We start from the raw sequence: 14,514 nt of genomic DNA on the forward strand, positions 1-14,514 counted from the left end.
GATAAAAGTACATGTATTACTTTGGTCTGCATGGCCTCCGAACAATATATATTTTGTACCACTTTAGGACAAAATCAGTAAAGAACCTATGGAGTACTAGGGTGCGTGAAACAAAAGAATTACCCGACAAATTTGTGTTCACATTTTTAGAACTTTATTAGATAGAATATTTTGTAGAATTTTATCAGACTGATAGGTTTCGTCCTTTGCTTGATCGTAGGTTTTGCGCTTTTTTCAACCGTAGAATAGAAATCTCTCATCCTCTGACCGGTTAGGTTTGCTGTCGCGAATAAAATAGTCACAGCAAACGAAAGTTGAGACGAAAATTGCTCAAGTGTTTGACCGTCGGAACGTGTCTATCCAAAAAAGATAGTTGACTTGCCACCAGGGGGCTGCCGAGTTGACGGGGTATTAGGGCGTTCGGCGGCGATCCTTGATGCTGATGTCGATGCTCCTGTTGCAAGGTTGCCGACATACTCCACGCCTTCACCAGTCAGTGGGTTACGATAAACTCGCCTTGGTGAAAGGTTTATTTCTGGATCCTGCCGAATAGGGTTGCAGTCACGTGGGATGTAGTCTCGTGGACTCATCGAGGGCGTTGATGGTCGAGAACTTGTACCTGCAGGCCGTTCAAAAACGTATCCTTTTGATGAAGTGTTTATCGAATTACTTCTTACCTGCGACGTGTGTAGGTCTACATGTGGACTTGGATCGCCTCCACCGAAAACCGACGTCCGGCCACTTGAATAACTAGGATGATTTTTGAACCTGTCATAGTCAATTTGACTATCTACCTTCGGGGTGGTCGGAGAAGTTCTGGTCGTCATGTTGATTTAGTGCCGTCGATTTTCTTTTGGCATTTCAGTGGTGGTGCCAAAAAAAGCACTTGACCTTTCAAATGCTGGCACTGCGGACGACAGTGCGTGACGTAATACTACGAGCACCAGTGTTGAATGGCGATGACGAGTTACCTTATCTGCGCAACATGTAGATTTCCGTGTGCGCTATGCAAGGTATTCTTCTGTTTTATCAGAACATCATTGCTTCTTATCTGATAACGTGGTATTAATTATATGTGGTAAGGGCTGATCGTGGCCTCTGATCCACTAGATCGGAAACCATCTTGTAATTGGTCTCCGTGTCCGGGGTCTGTCCATCCTGAGATACAGGTTTTTGATTCTCTTCAACATGATTGAAATATCCGTTGAGAGGCGGAGTATATTGAAAACTACTGGTGCCAGGATGGGGTCTGTCATACCCTGGCCTCTGTAGCATCACCGTCTTCTATATACTTCAAATACACGGACTTCGTAAAGATGTGACCCTTGATAATACACTGGATTGGCAACTTGGCTTCCAGCTATTGTTTTCGCAGGAGACGGCCAAGTGGACGACGAGGTGTTGGAGGCGGGCTTAGAGGAGGTCGACTCCTTGGTCCTAGCTTGGCGCATGCGTACTTGCTCTCCGTCCATTCTCGTGTTGAATGAGACTTGCCAAATAAAAACAGGTATTCTTTTTGACAGTATAAATTCGATTGTTAGTCGGTGTTATATAGCTATTATAGAAAATGGGATGACCTTGAAATGCGGGTCTGAAGGTCATGGTCAAATTTCCAATAGAAATCAGCTCATAAGTTCATCCGCCAACTAAGCTAGTATCTATACTCAGATAATGTGAAGACCGTGATGGTCATGGTCAAACAGCTCATGAATTGGAACTTGCTCATAACTCATTGAGCGGGATACTAGGTAATGGCCTGGTAGCAGCATCTGTACACAGGTTTTCGAGGAAGCCCTTTCTGATGGTGAGATTAGCCAGAAGGTCAAGGTCAGAATCGAACGATATTCTAAAAATTCGAGAACGGTCAGCATTAGCCACACAAACTTGTCTCTTTATCAATCGATGTGATTTATCTAAAAATCAACATCCTACATGATGTGATCTTCCTTAGATATAGGTGTCTCTAAAATCTCGTGATTCAGGGATATCCCGTGCACAGTCAATCCTTGTTTTCATTGTTCCTACACCACTCAAATATTTGCTGAAGGAATCTTCATCAAATTTCTTGTTGGAAAGGAGGCGTTCATCTTTGCGAAGTACCCGAACACGAAAAATGCGAGTCCGCATATTTTTGGTCAGAGAAGATAGACTTCTGACGACAAAGACCAGCATTTCTTCCTGGAAATCAGAAAATTGACGAGAACATTTGAATACATGACATTTATGATTAAAAAGTAAAAATTCTAGTTCTATTTGCCATTTCACGAAAAGTGGCACTGCTCACATTCAAGCCTAAAATGTCCGCGGGGAGAAGGGTTTCAAGGTTGGGGAGGAGCAACCAGAAGGCGCTCACTTGCACTCGACCAGTCTGGGAACCAAGCAGTGGCTCGGCCGGGAGTTGAACCCACGACCTCTTGATCATGAGGCCCACTCTGTCAGTATTCCGTTTCAAATGGCCCGTTCTTGGTCATACTGTCAAATTCTGGCAAAGTAAGAATTTTTTTAGATACTTCGGACTTGAAAGTTTTAGATGAAATGTTATATATTTCGTTCAATTCCTGCATTTTCTGAGTGAAAAAATCCAAAAAAATTCGAGTGTTACTTTCTTACGAAATTGACTGCAGATCTGTTCTCGTTTTAACTGACTGTAATCAGACGCCCGGTGATACCAGTTTTTCTCAGATGTGGCCTGGTTCTCATAAAAATGTATTGTCTATACTACATATAATTGACTGCCGTTATCATAAGCGAGAGACAGAGAGTATAGTGGTATAACTCACTTTTATCCGACATAGAAAGGCTAATTGGTGAATTGTAGGTGGAATGTAGAATGTGCGTACAGTTCCGAGAACAAAAAATAACATGAAAAATTCATTCATGTAACAGCGCGTAAATGCCGAAATCATGCTGATATTCAAACACGAGTGCATGCCTGCGTGTTTGTTACCCGATTGGCCTTGAAGATCAACCGCTCACCGAACATACGTACTCCCTTCGAACAAATCAAGATGATGATGTTGAGGCTTTTATAGCATTTTTCCATGTTTCCCTGCTCAGAGCCCCGGTCTCCACAGAAATTAAGCAAGGTTTTCAAGGATGAGGAGGAGCAACCAGAAGGCACTCTCTCTTGCACTCAACCAGTCGGGGAACCAAGCAGTGGCTCGGCTGGCAGTCGAACCATGAGGCCCACTCTCTTCCACTGCTACCGCTGTCCATCAATGATGATGGGGAGGTTGATGCTGATGATGATGATGATGATGATGATGATGATGATGATGATGATGATGACGACGACGATGATCATGGTAGTTTCCCAAATGAGCATTCACGAGGCAAAATAACACGCATGAACAACATTCGTTTAAGTAAATTTTATTATTGATTCTAAATCTCTTGTCGGTTTCGGCTGGTAGGCCTTCATCAACAATTGTATTTCACTCAAATGCTGCGATGTTTGATAGTTCACTGGTAGAGTTTGCTCCATCATCAATCTCCTAATGAGAGGATAGCTAGTATTTGCTCCGGAGCAAAAGTACGCCAGTAAATGCACTAAGCTACCGATAGCAATTGCGAGGCTTGAAGATGGCTCTATCATATTATTCATTATAGACTTACACACTGAACCTATACAAATAACCTTAACCTACCTTCCCTATACATGTCTTCAATCTGGGTTCCATTCAGAATATAAGGGTAGATTAGAAAAGACGACATTTCTCCTGCAAAAAAACATGGAAATTTGTAACAGCCAATAATTGCCGCATAGTTAGACGGATGCCACCATATTGTGGGGATCACTTTTTCAAGTTTTTTTTTCACACCATTGATGTATATCATATGATTATCCAATTTTCTGTCAACAGCAGCGACAATAACACTCCATTCCTTTGGCCGAATTGAAAACTCCGGGGTCTTGCCCCCTTTTAACATGTAAGCCCTCCGTTTATCAAAAGTATAATCGAAATAGACCCTACGACGTTTCTCGATCCTTAGCATGGCGTTAAAACGTTCTTGGTGAGTGTAGAATATCACTTTAAAAGATGAAGGCTCTAATACATGCGGTCGTACGTAAAGTGCAATAGAGAAAGCAGCATATATTGAGAGATCAACGGAAAGTAGTCGTACATCGTGACGTTTTCGGTAGTACCACAGGACGGGACGAAAATATGATGTCCACTGGACGTATTTTACGCGGTCCTTCGTGGTGATTCTGGAGAGAGCGTAGTAGTTCATCAAACTGATAGGCCAGGGTTGAATGAAAATGCATTTTCAATCACGATGTGATTATTTGATATGTTGATAACTTGTTTCCTTCCCATAAATACCAAGCTTTTCGTGCGATATTCGCCAAGCAAGCCCGGCTTACTGATTGAGAGGCCTATAAGGTGTCTGGTCTCCGGCTCGCAAAACAAAGATATACTCCTCGAGCGCGGCTCATTGAACAACACTGATTCTCAGCACCATTTCGCGGGCAGTTCACCAAACAAGACAACAACTAATACTTGTTCAACGAATCGGTCGCAAAATATTACCGGCAAATCATTGAAATGATAAGGTTCAGCTAGGAATTTCGAATTCAATTTTGATGCACCATCGCTGCATTATGGTCTATACAGTTTTAATTCATAGAACTATTTCATGACAAGAAGCACTTGACATTAAGTCCCTTTTGATGGCATTAACGTATCACTACAGACGCCGACAAATATACCTTATATTTTTGTCCTTCCCATTGAGTAGGCTCACCGAAATCGCTGAAGAAACATAAACAAGCTCCTAAAGAGTGTTCTCAGTATTGAAGTGTTCTTTCAGCACGCTTGCGAGTCAGTGTCACATTCATGTAAAGCATTTTACCAACGAAATGTGCAACAACTCGACGCTGAATCTTACCGATTTTTCACCTGTCTTTACTGACTCCACCGAGCAAATTGGGAACTATCGATGAGATAAATGCATGCGTAGACTATACACTCCTAAAGCAGTGCAGGAGACGTTAAAACACCTGTTATGTCTTGATATACTTCATGTGCCTGTGCCAGCTAACGCGCATTAGTATTTCATGCGCCTGTGTAATATTGGTACTTCTGTTGTGTGTTGCTTAATAAATAGTTTGTTCAAGAAGCCGATTCGTAGATTGTTTCTGTGGCCTTCACCGGCCTACATGGGAACATAACACTGGCGACGAGGACGCCCACGATATGGTAACGCCAGATAACTATGTATAGAAGCCCCAGAAGCCCCTGATACATTACGAACTGCACGTAATCCGTCAGAAATTAGCTGCAAAAGAAGTCACGCTAGACGCCCCGCTGATTTCTCGTAGTTCGTTCGTTCACCGTCGCACGGCAGCACCGTCCACACATTGATGTTTTTCCAATAAGAAGAAGAGAATGCCTTCACCAGCCCCTGCTGCTGCTGCCCCAGCCGTTGCTGCCCCAGCCGTTGAGCAAGTCTTGACACTGCCCAACTTCCCTGAGTTTGAGCTACAACCAGACCACAATACTGGTCAGAGGTGGGAAAAATGGCTGAAACGTTTTGAAAGACTAGTTACCGGTATAGGCATCACCAATCCAAGCAGAAAGCGAGCCCTGCTGTAACATTTTGCCGGACCAGATGTTGACGAGATCTTCGATACCCTAGCAGATACCGGTGCAGATGCAGATTACGATACGGCCAAGACAGTTCTTAATAACTATTTCAAGCCAAAACGCAACATTGCCTTTGAGGTTTTCCAGTTCCGTAAAGCCACCCAGCAGCCCGATGAGACCATGGATGCTTATCAAACCCGTTTACGACAGCTATCGAAAACTTGTGACTTCGCTGATGTTGAGAAAGAGATCTGCGCCCAGATTATCGCTGGTACCAAAAGTCACCAACTTCGCCGTAAAGCCCTGAGAGAAGACATGGATCTCAAGAAGCTACTGGAAACTACCCGTGCTTTTGAGATTAGCGAGGCTCAAGCCACACAACTTGAAGGATCCTCCAGCTCCAAGCCCCAGACTGTAAACAGAGTCGATCACACAGCCCGCAGTCGTTATCGGTCCAACAACAAAGGATGTCGCAGATATCGCTCTAAATCATCCAAGCCTACTGATGGTATCAATGATCACTCAAGACAGCCCGACGCCAAAGAAAGCAGACCACGTCATAACAGCCAACAGTGTGGATACTGTGGTGGTAAACCTCATCGTGATAAGGCCAGATGCCCAGCGAATGGTAAAGAGTGCAACAAATGTCATCGCATGAATCACTTCGCCCGTGTATGCCGGTCATCACACACACAGCAGACAACACCCAAGTCAAGTTCGCACGTCAACTCTGCTAACCCAGGTGAAGAAAGTGACAATGTTGAGTATGTTTTCTGCACAACCATCACAGCGACAACAATAACAAAAGTCAAGCCGAAGATTTTCAACATTTTCATTGGTAAGAAGACAAGACGAGTTCGCATTCCTATGCTTATCGACAGCGGAGCCTCTGTGAATTTAATCGACCAGAAGACATTCCAAGCCATCAAGACGATGAAGCCAAGCCTCCAGTTGATGAAGCCAGACACTACGATCTTCACGTATGGTAGCCAACAGCCCCTACCAATAGCCGGAATGTTTAGAACTGCAGCTCAGTTTCGCGACAACACTGAATATTGTTCATTTTATGTCACCACTGGTACAGGAGGAAACCTTTTGGGACTCACCTCAGCTACAGCTCTAGGTATTATTCAGATGATACATGAAGCACAGTCACCCAACCTGCCTGAAAATCTTAGCGAGTTTCAAGACATGTTCACTGGGATTGGTAAAATCAAAGGAAAACCCGTGAAGCTATACATCGATAAGTCCGTGATGCCGAAGCGACAACGTCACAGAAGAATACCCTTTCACATCAGAAAAGCTGTTGAACGAGAACTTGAAAGACTCGAGAGACTTGACATCATCGAAAAGGTAGATGGTCCAACACCATGGGTTAGCCCAATCGTCATTGTCCCTAAGCGATCAGGTGGAGTTAGAATCTGCGTCGATATGCGAGAAGCTAACAAGGCTATACAGAGAGAGCGCCACACAATGCCAACGATGGATGATCTGGTGACAGACCTGAACGGTGCTACAGTCTTCAGCACGTTAGATCTTTCCAGCGCTTACCACCAGCTCGAGTTATCGCCAGAATCGAGATACATCACAACCTTTACAACCCATCTAGGACTCAGGAGGTACAAACGCTTATTTTTTGGAATTAACGCTGCATCTGAGATATTCCAGAACGCCTTGGCAGAGATCCTCAGTGACATACCCGGATGTAAAAACATTTCTGACGACATCATCATCTACGGGAAAGACCGTAAAGAGCATGATCGAAACCTCATCGCTGTCCTGAGAAGATTGAAAGAGAAAGGTATAATCCTCAACATGGAGAAGAGTCGATTCTACCAGCCAAGTGTCAAGTTTTATGGTCACATCTTCAGCGCCAAAGGGATTACTGCCGATGCCGAGAAGATCAAGATAATCCAAGACGCCCCTGCACCAACAGATGTCACCGGAGTGAAGTCTTTGCTTGGAATGGCCCAGTATCTTGCTAGATTCATCCCAGATTACGCCGAGATCACAGCACCCCTCCGTGAGTTAACGAGACAAGAGCATGAGTGGAAATGGACCAAAGTACACGACGACGCACTCAACAAGTTGAAGAAAACCCTCACTGGCAGTGGTTCCAGAGTCATGGCCTACTACAACCCCGAGTTGCCAACAACGCTAGCAGTAGATGCAGGACCCAAGGGCCTCGGAGCTATTTTGACACAGAAAGGTCGAGTGGTCAGCTACGGCAGCAAGATTTTATCTGACGTCGAAAGCAGATACTCCCAAACCGAGCGAGAGATGTTAGCCGTCGTATGGGCCGTAGAACACTATCACCTATATCTATATGGGAGAAAGTTCGTCGTTTTCACCGATCACAAGCCGTTACTTGGTATCTTCAATAGCCAGAAGCCAGCATCAGCCCGTATTGAAAGATGGAGACTTCGCCTAACTCCATATGACTGTGATCTTCAATATCGCCCTGGGAGGAATGAGAAAAATCCTGCCGATTTTCTCAGCAGACACCCATCTGAGCAGAGTGAAGAGAGCCCAGCCGACCCTAGCCAGATTGCCGAAGATTATGTAAACTACGTTTGCACGAACGCCGTCCCTAAAGCTATGACTCTACCTGAAGTCCAGTCAAGCACAGCCGAAGATCCAGTTCTCACGAAGGTCAAAGCAGCACTTGAGACCAGCAAATGGCCGAAGCACGATCCAGACCTTATGCCCTTTCACCCTCAGAGAGACCAGCTAGCAGTCCACAATGGTATGATACTGAGAGGCACCCGCCTGGTACTACCCAAACGCCTACAGAGACAAGCTGTAAAACTGGCCCATGTTGGACATCAAGGGATCGTGAAGACCAAACGCCTCATCCGAGAGAAAGTATGGTTCCCTTGCATCGATTCACAAGTCGAGGAAGAGATCAACAGATGCCTGCCCTGTCAAGCAGCGACAAGCCGAAAAGGAGAGAAACCAGAGCCGCTGATGACAACGCCATTGCCTGATGCCCCATGGAAAGACCTGTCAATTGATTTCTTCAGACCTTTGCCAGTGCCAACAGCTGATTACGTCATGGTAGTCATAGATGAGTACAGCCGCTTCCCTGAGGTTGAGCCGATTACGTCAACTGCAGCCAAAGTGGTAATACCAAAGCTCGACGCTATATTTTCCCGCCAAGGAATCCCCGTCACTTTGAAGAGCGATAATGGCCCGCCGTTCAACGGACGAGAGTTTACCAACTTTGCAGATTATCTTGGATTCCACCATCGAAAGATAACGCCATTGTACCCACAAGCCAACGGAGACGCGGAGAAGTTTATGCAGTCAGTCGGTAAAACCATACGTTGCGCCCATCTTGAAGGGAAGAACTGGCGTCAAGAACTGCAAAAGTTTCTGAGACAGTACCGAGCCACACCGCACTCTACCACTGGTACATCACCGTTTGAAGCCCTGCAGCATCGTAAAATGAAGACACAGCTACCAGACATGAATAGCAACGCCCGCTACTCATCCACCAACATTGACCGTCAGATCCGAGACAACGATAACGTCAGCAAAGACAAAACCAAAGTCAACACCGATGCTAAACGACACGCTCGAGAATCTGATCTGTCCGTAGGAGATCATGTCCTGGTCAAACAGCAACGCCAGAACAAGTTGTCAACACCGTTTAGCCCAGAGCCGTTGCAGATCATCAATCGAAATGGGAATATGATCACCGCTGAACGACCGTCGGGACATAGGATCACTCGTAACGTCACGTTCTTCAAACGTGTCCTGCCGATGCATTACAATCGAGAGAGGGAGGAAGAAGATGCACATCAAAACATCGATTTGCCACGTCAAAACGTTGATGGCGCACGACAGAATCCCGCTCCAGAAGCAGATCTCGCTCACGATCTTGCTCCACATCATCACGCCGAGACCGAGACATCTCACACAGAGACATCGCACCCCGAGACACAACCTCCAGATGAGATGCCAGCACTTCGGAGATCGTCCAGAACCCGCAGACAACCTGTCAAGTTTAGTGACTATATTATGGTTTGCTACTGATTATTGTGACTGGACAATCGCCAATCATGTTAGTGTATTGTGTTTTAATCAGATGCCAGATGTGTGCGCACGAGATTTTAGACTTTTCCTTTTAGAGTCTGTTGAGACCTAAGTGGACTTTTCATTAGCTCACCTCTTAGCAGAGGTGAGCTTATCCCATACCGTGGCGTCCGTCGTCCGTCGTCGTCGTCGTCGTCGTCGTCGTCGTCGTCGTCCGTCGTCGTCCGTCGTCCGTTAGCAGGGCACGTTTCGTAACTGTTAGAGCTATTGAGTTGAAACTTGGTACACATGTACCCTTGTGTAATGACACCTTGAAAACCAAGTTTCGGTTTGATTCGTTTCATGGTTTGGCCACCAGGGGGCCAAACGTTAAAAGTGAAAATATGCAATATCTCCCTTAATAGTAGTCGGGAAATTTTGAAAAAAATATGGTAGGTACTTCTAGCAAAGGTGCATCATATATCCTCCGGGTTTTTGATTTGCCCTCCTTTTCAAGGTCACAGAGGTCAAATGGTGTAAATTGGCCGTTAGGATGTAACGATGGCACGTTTCTAAACTGCAATGACTATTGATCCCAAATTTGGTACACATTTACCCCTTAGTCAGGTAATCTCAGGGACCGAAGTTTGGTCCAATATGATTCACCACTTGACCACCAGGGGGCAAAATCCAAAAACCTTAAAAATTTGATTATTCCTTAACTTCTTGCCCGATTGCCACCAATTTGATATCATGGGTACATCTAACCGCCATACAATATATGTCACACAGGTTTTTAATTTGACCTTCTTGTCAAGGTCACAGAGGTCAAATGGCGTAAATTGGCCGTCAGGCCGTAACTATGGCACGTTTCTTAACTGCAATGACTATTGATCACAAATTAAGTACACATGTACCCCTTGGTCAGGTGGTCTCAGGTACCGAAGTTTGGTGCGATCTGATTTGCCGTTTGGCCTCCAGGGAGGGGGCCAAATCCTAAATTCTTCAAAATGCCATTATTCCTAGTATTACTTGCCTGATTGGCACCAATTTTATATCATAGGTACATCTAATTCTAACAACCATTCAATGTGTCACCCGGGTCTTCTTTGATTTGACCTACTTTTCAAGGTCACAGAGGTCGAATGTACTGTAAATTGGCCATTTTGGGGAAATTGTAATTGCTTGGACCTACATCAAACCTAACACTACATGACACAATACCATGCTCTTTATCCATCTTTCCTCCACATAAGGTGAGCACAATGGCCCTGGCCATTTCATTCTTTAAGTAGAGGACATTTCACATGCATACCGTTGCATTTATCTAGTATGTTGGACATTCTAATCAGTGTTGAATGATAATTCAAGGACAGAAGTTCATTCAGTAATTATTTTCAAGAATTGTTTTGGAAGTAAACTGTGTACTAAGTGTCACTGTCAGAGAAGATCATTTTCAAGGAGGAGAGGGATGTTATGTCTTGATATACTTCATGTGCCTGTGCCAGCTAACGCGCATTAGTATTTCATGCGCCTGTGTAATATTGGTACTTCTGTTGTGTGTTGCTTAATAAATAGTTTGTTCAAGAAGCCGATTCGTAGATTGTTTCTGTGGCCTTCACCGGCCTACATGGGAACATAACAACACCAGTCTCTCCGAGCAAGGAATAGATCAGATAAAAGCTTTTTTTACGCGAACTAATTTTAACAAAAGGCATAGTTGACGGGCAAGTCCCATTTTAGGTTTGTTTTCCGTGGAGTGGGAACTGCACATAAAATGAACGATTGTTGTCTAAGTGCTGCCATTTTTCCTAGCACAGATCGCACAGGGGCCATTCATCTACTCCTCCCAAATAGTTGGCGTGGTTGGCGTGGCAAACTATAGGAGAAGTACATGATTGTCCATGATGTGCCTACGCTTCTGCAAAACAGGGCGATTCTTTTAACTGCATGCGTACACGTTTGTGCGAAATATACATATGTATTTAAACACGCAGATTTGGACAGGACCACTTCGGTTGGTGTATACATGACTCACGAGCATGCATTGCTAGGCCTTGACATCGCTGAGCTTTCAAACACGCGCGCGCCGGTGCGAGAAGAAAAGTATATCTTGAAGTCGAGATACGCTTACCTCCTCCCACAGCAACAACATTTGTACCTTTTCCTTCTGCCCCGTGTTGTGTACCATTTCCTTCTGCCCGTGGCCCGTAATGTGCCAGACAAACGAGCGTGATTAAATAACGCTCCATGAGCATCTTTTTTTATTAGGAGTCGAAAATTGAAGACACTTGCGCTGCAAAATCGTACGGGCGATATTGCACTTACAAGTAAGAAAACGCTCTCGAAGATTAAGGTTGTTATCGTGAAATGATAGCGTTCGTGACGATCTCTGAACCTGGCCTTACTATTACGCTAATGCCCGCCGCACACTGGACGATGTATAGCAACTCGATTCGGTTGAAGGGAGACCACGTCAGCGCAAGAGTCATGGAGGTCAGATTAAGGATACACAAAGTCGCCGAAAGAGGCCTCTCCTCAGTTTCCGACCCCGAACTGTGGTTAGATGTTATTAACCATGCCAGAGTTAAAGAACCATCAGACCGGTTAAATACATTTAAATGCATTTTCTTGTAAAAACCTAATTTTCCTTTAATCAGCACTATCCTGCACAAAATGCCTCTACATGCTTATTTTTGGTCAAATTAAAAGAATTCAAAGATCCACAGAGAGGTCAGATAAAGATTGTCCATTCGAGCTATCAAATTTAGCATTCAGTTAGAGAAAAGAAGTCTGAAATCCGCTTAAAATCGGAAGATTTACATCCCTGTAAGTGGTCATTCGGCTTGAAATTTCCCTGGTCGCACCTTGAAAGATATGATCACGCAAGCAATCAGCGAGTTACTCAGTAATAGCTGGATCAATGACACTCCCAATTGTGAATTTCATGTATTATTAAAAAAACAACCTGGTTCCATCTCCAATGTCAGATGAATGGTTTGGCGCTCAGCCATAACTCGATCAGCTCATTGATCTTTTTTTAATTTTGGATTATATATTTGATTGAAATTTTCAATTGAATAGAATCAATAAGTTGTTTTTGTGTCTATTGTTCTTGGTTTCAACGCCGTTATGCGCTTCCACTGATTTTTTGAAATAATGAGTTTTTGGCGATATTAATCAAACATTCATTTTGAGGGTTTAGGGAAAACTAATCGTGACTCCATTTTGCCAATCTAAGAAACACTAGAGCTCATCCAAAACCCACAGAATGATAAAAGTACATGTATTACTTTGGTCTGCATGGCCTCCGAACAATATATATTTTGTCCCACTTTAGGACAAAATCAGTAAAGAACCTATGGAGTACTAGGGTGCGTGAAACAAAAGAATTACCCGACAAATTTGTGTTCACATTTTTAGAACTTTATTAGATAGAATATTTTGTAGAATTTTATCAGACTGATAGGTTTCGTCCTTTGCTTGATCGTAGGTTTTGCGCTTTTTTCAACCGTAGAATAGAAATCTCTCATCCTCTGACCGGTTAGGTTTGCTGTCGCGAATAAAATAGTCACAGCAAACGAAAGTTGAGACGAAAATTGCTCAAGTGTTTGACCGTCGGAACGTGTCTATCCAAAAAAGATAGTTGACTTGCCACCAGGGGGCTGCCGAGTTGACGGGGTATTAGGGCGTTCGGCGGCGATCCTTGATGCTGATGTCGATGCTCCTGTTGCAAGGTTGCCGACATACTCCACGCCTTCACCAGTCAGTGGGTTACGATAAACTCGCCTTGGTGAAAGGTTTATTTCTGGATCCTGCCGAATAGGGTTGCAGTCACGTGGGATGTAGTCTCGTGGACTCATCGAGGGCGTTGATGGTCGAGAACTTGTACCTGCAGGCCGTTCAAAAACGTATCCTTTTGATGAAGTGTTTATCGAATTACTTCTTACCTGCGACGTGTGTAGGTCTACATGTGGACTTGGATCGCCTCCACCGAAAACCGACGTCCGGCCACTTGAATAACTAGGATGATTTTTGAACCTGTCATAGTCAATTTGACTATCTACCTTCGGGGTGGTCGGAGAAGTTCTGGTCGTCATGTTGATTTAGTGCCGTCGATTTTCTTTTGGCATTTCAGTGGTGGTGCCAAAAAAAGCACTTGACCTTTCAAATGCTGGCACTGCGGACGACAGTGCGTGACGTAATACTACGAGCACCAGTGTTGAATGGCGATGACGAGTTACCTTATCTGCGCAACATGTAGATTTCCGTGTGCGCTATGCAAGGTATTCTTCTGTTTTATCAGAACATCATTGCTTCTTATCTGATAACGTGATATTAATTATATGTGGTAAGGGCTGACCATGGCCTCTGATCCACTAGATCGGAAACCATCTTGTAATTGGTCTCCGTGTCCGGGGTCTGTCCATCCTGAGATACAGGTTTTTGATTCTCTTCAACATGATTGAAATATCCGTTGAGAGGCGGAGTATATTGAAAACTACTGGTGCCAGGATGGGGTCTGTCATACCCTGGCCTATGTAGCATCACCGTCTTCTATATACTTCAAATACACGGACTTCGTAATGATGTGACCCTTGATAAAACACTGGATTGGCAACTTGGCTTCCAGCTATTGTTTTCGCAGGAGACGGCCAAGCGGATGACGAGGTGTTGGAGGCGGGCTTAGAGGAGGTCGACTCCTTGGTCCTAGCTTGGCGCATGCGTACTTGCTCTCCGTCCATTCTCGTGTTAAATGAGACTTGCCAAATAAAAACAGGTATTCTTTTTGACAGTATAAATTCGATTGTTAGTCGGTGTTATATAGCTATTATAGAAAATGGGATGACCTTGAAATGCGGGTCTGAAGGTCATGGTCAAATTTCCAATAGAAATCAGCTCATAAGTT

General features: G+C 44.3%; 1 long non-coding RNA gene across 1 annotated transcript; it reads right to left on the minus strand.

Moving 5' to 3' along the window:
• Positions 1-1,966: 1,966 nt before the first annotated feature.
• Positions 1,967-11,773, minus strand: LOC135487434 (uncharacterized). Its single transcript, XR_010446848.1, has 4 exons — positions 11,740-11,773; positions 3,648-3,719; positions 2,781-2,800; positions 1,967-2,178 (listed from the first exon to the last, which is right to left on the minus strand). It is a non-coding gene; the product is annotated as an uncharacterized LOC135487434 (long non-coding RNA).
• Between the last annotated feature and the right edge of the window lie 2,741 nt (positions 11,774-14,514).

The sequence above is a fragment of the Lineus longissimus genome, chromosome 5, assembly GCF_910592395.1.
Source record: "Lineus longissimus chromosome 5, tnLinLong1.2, whole genome shotgun sequence".
Lineage (NCBI taxonomy): Eukaryota > Metazoa > Nemertea > Pilidiophora > Heteronemertea > Lineidae > Lineus > Lineus longissimus.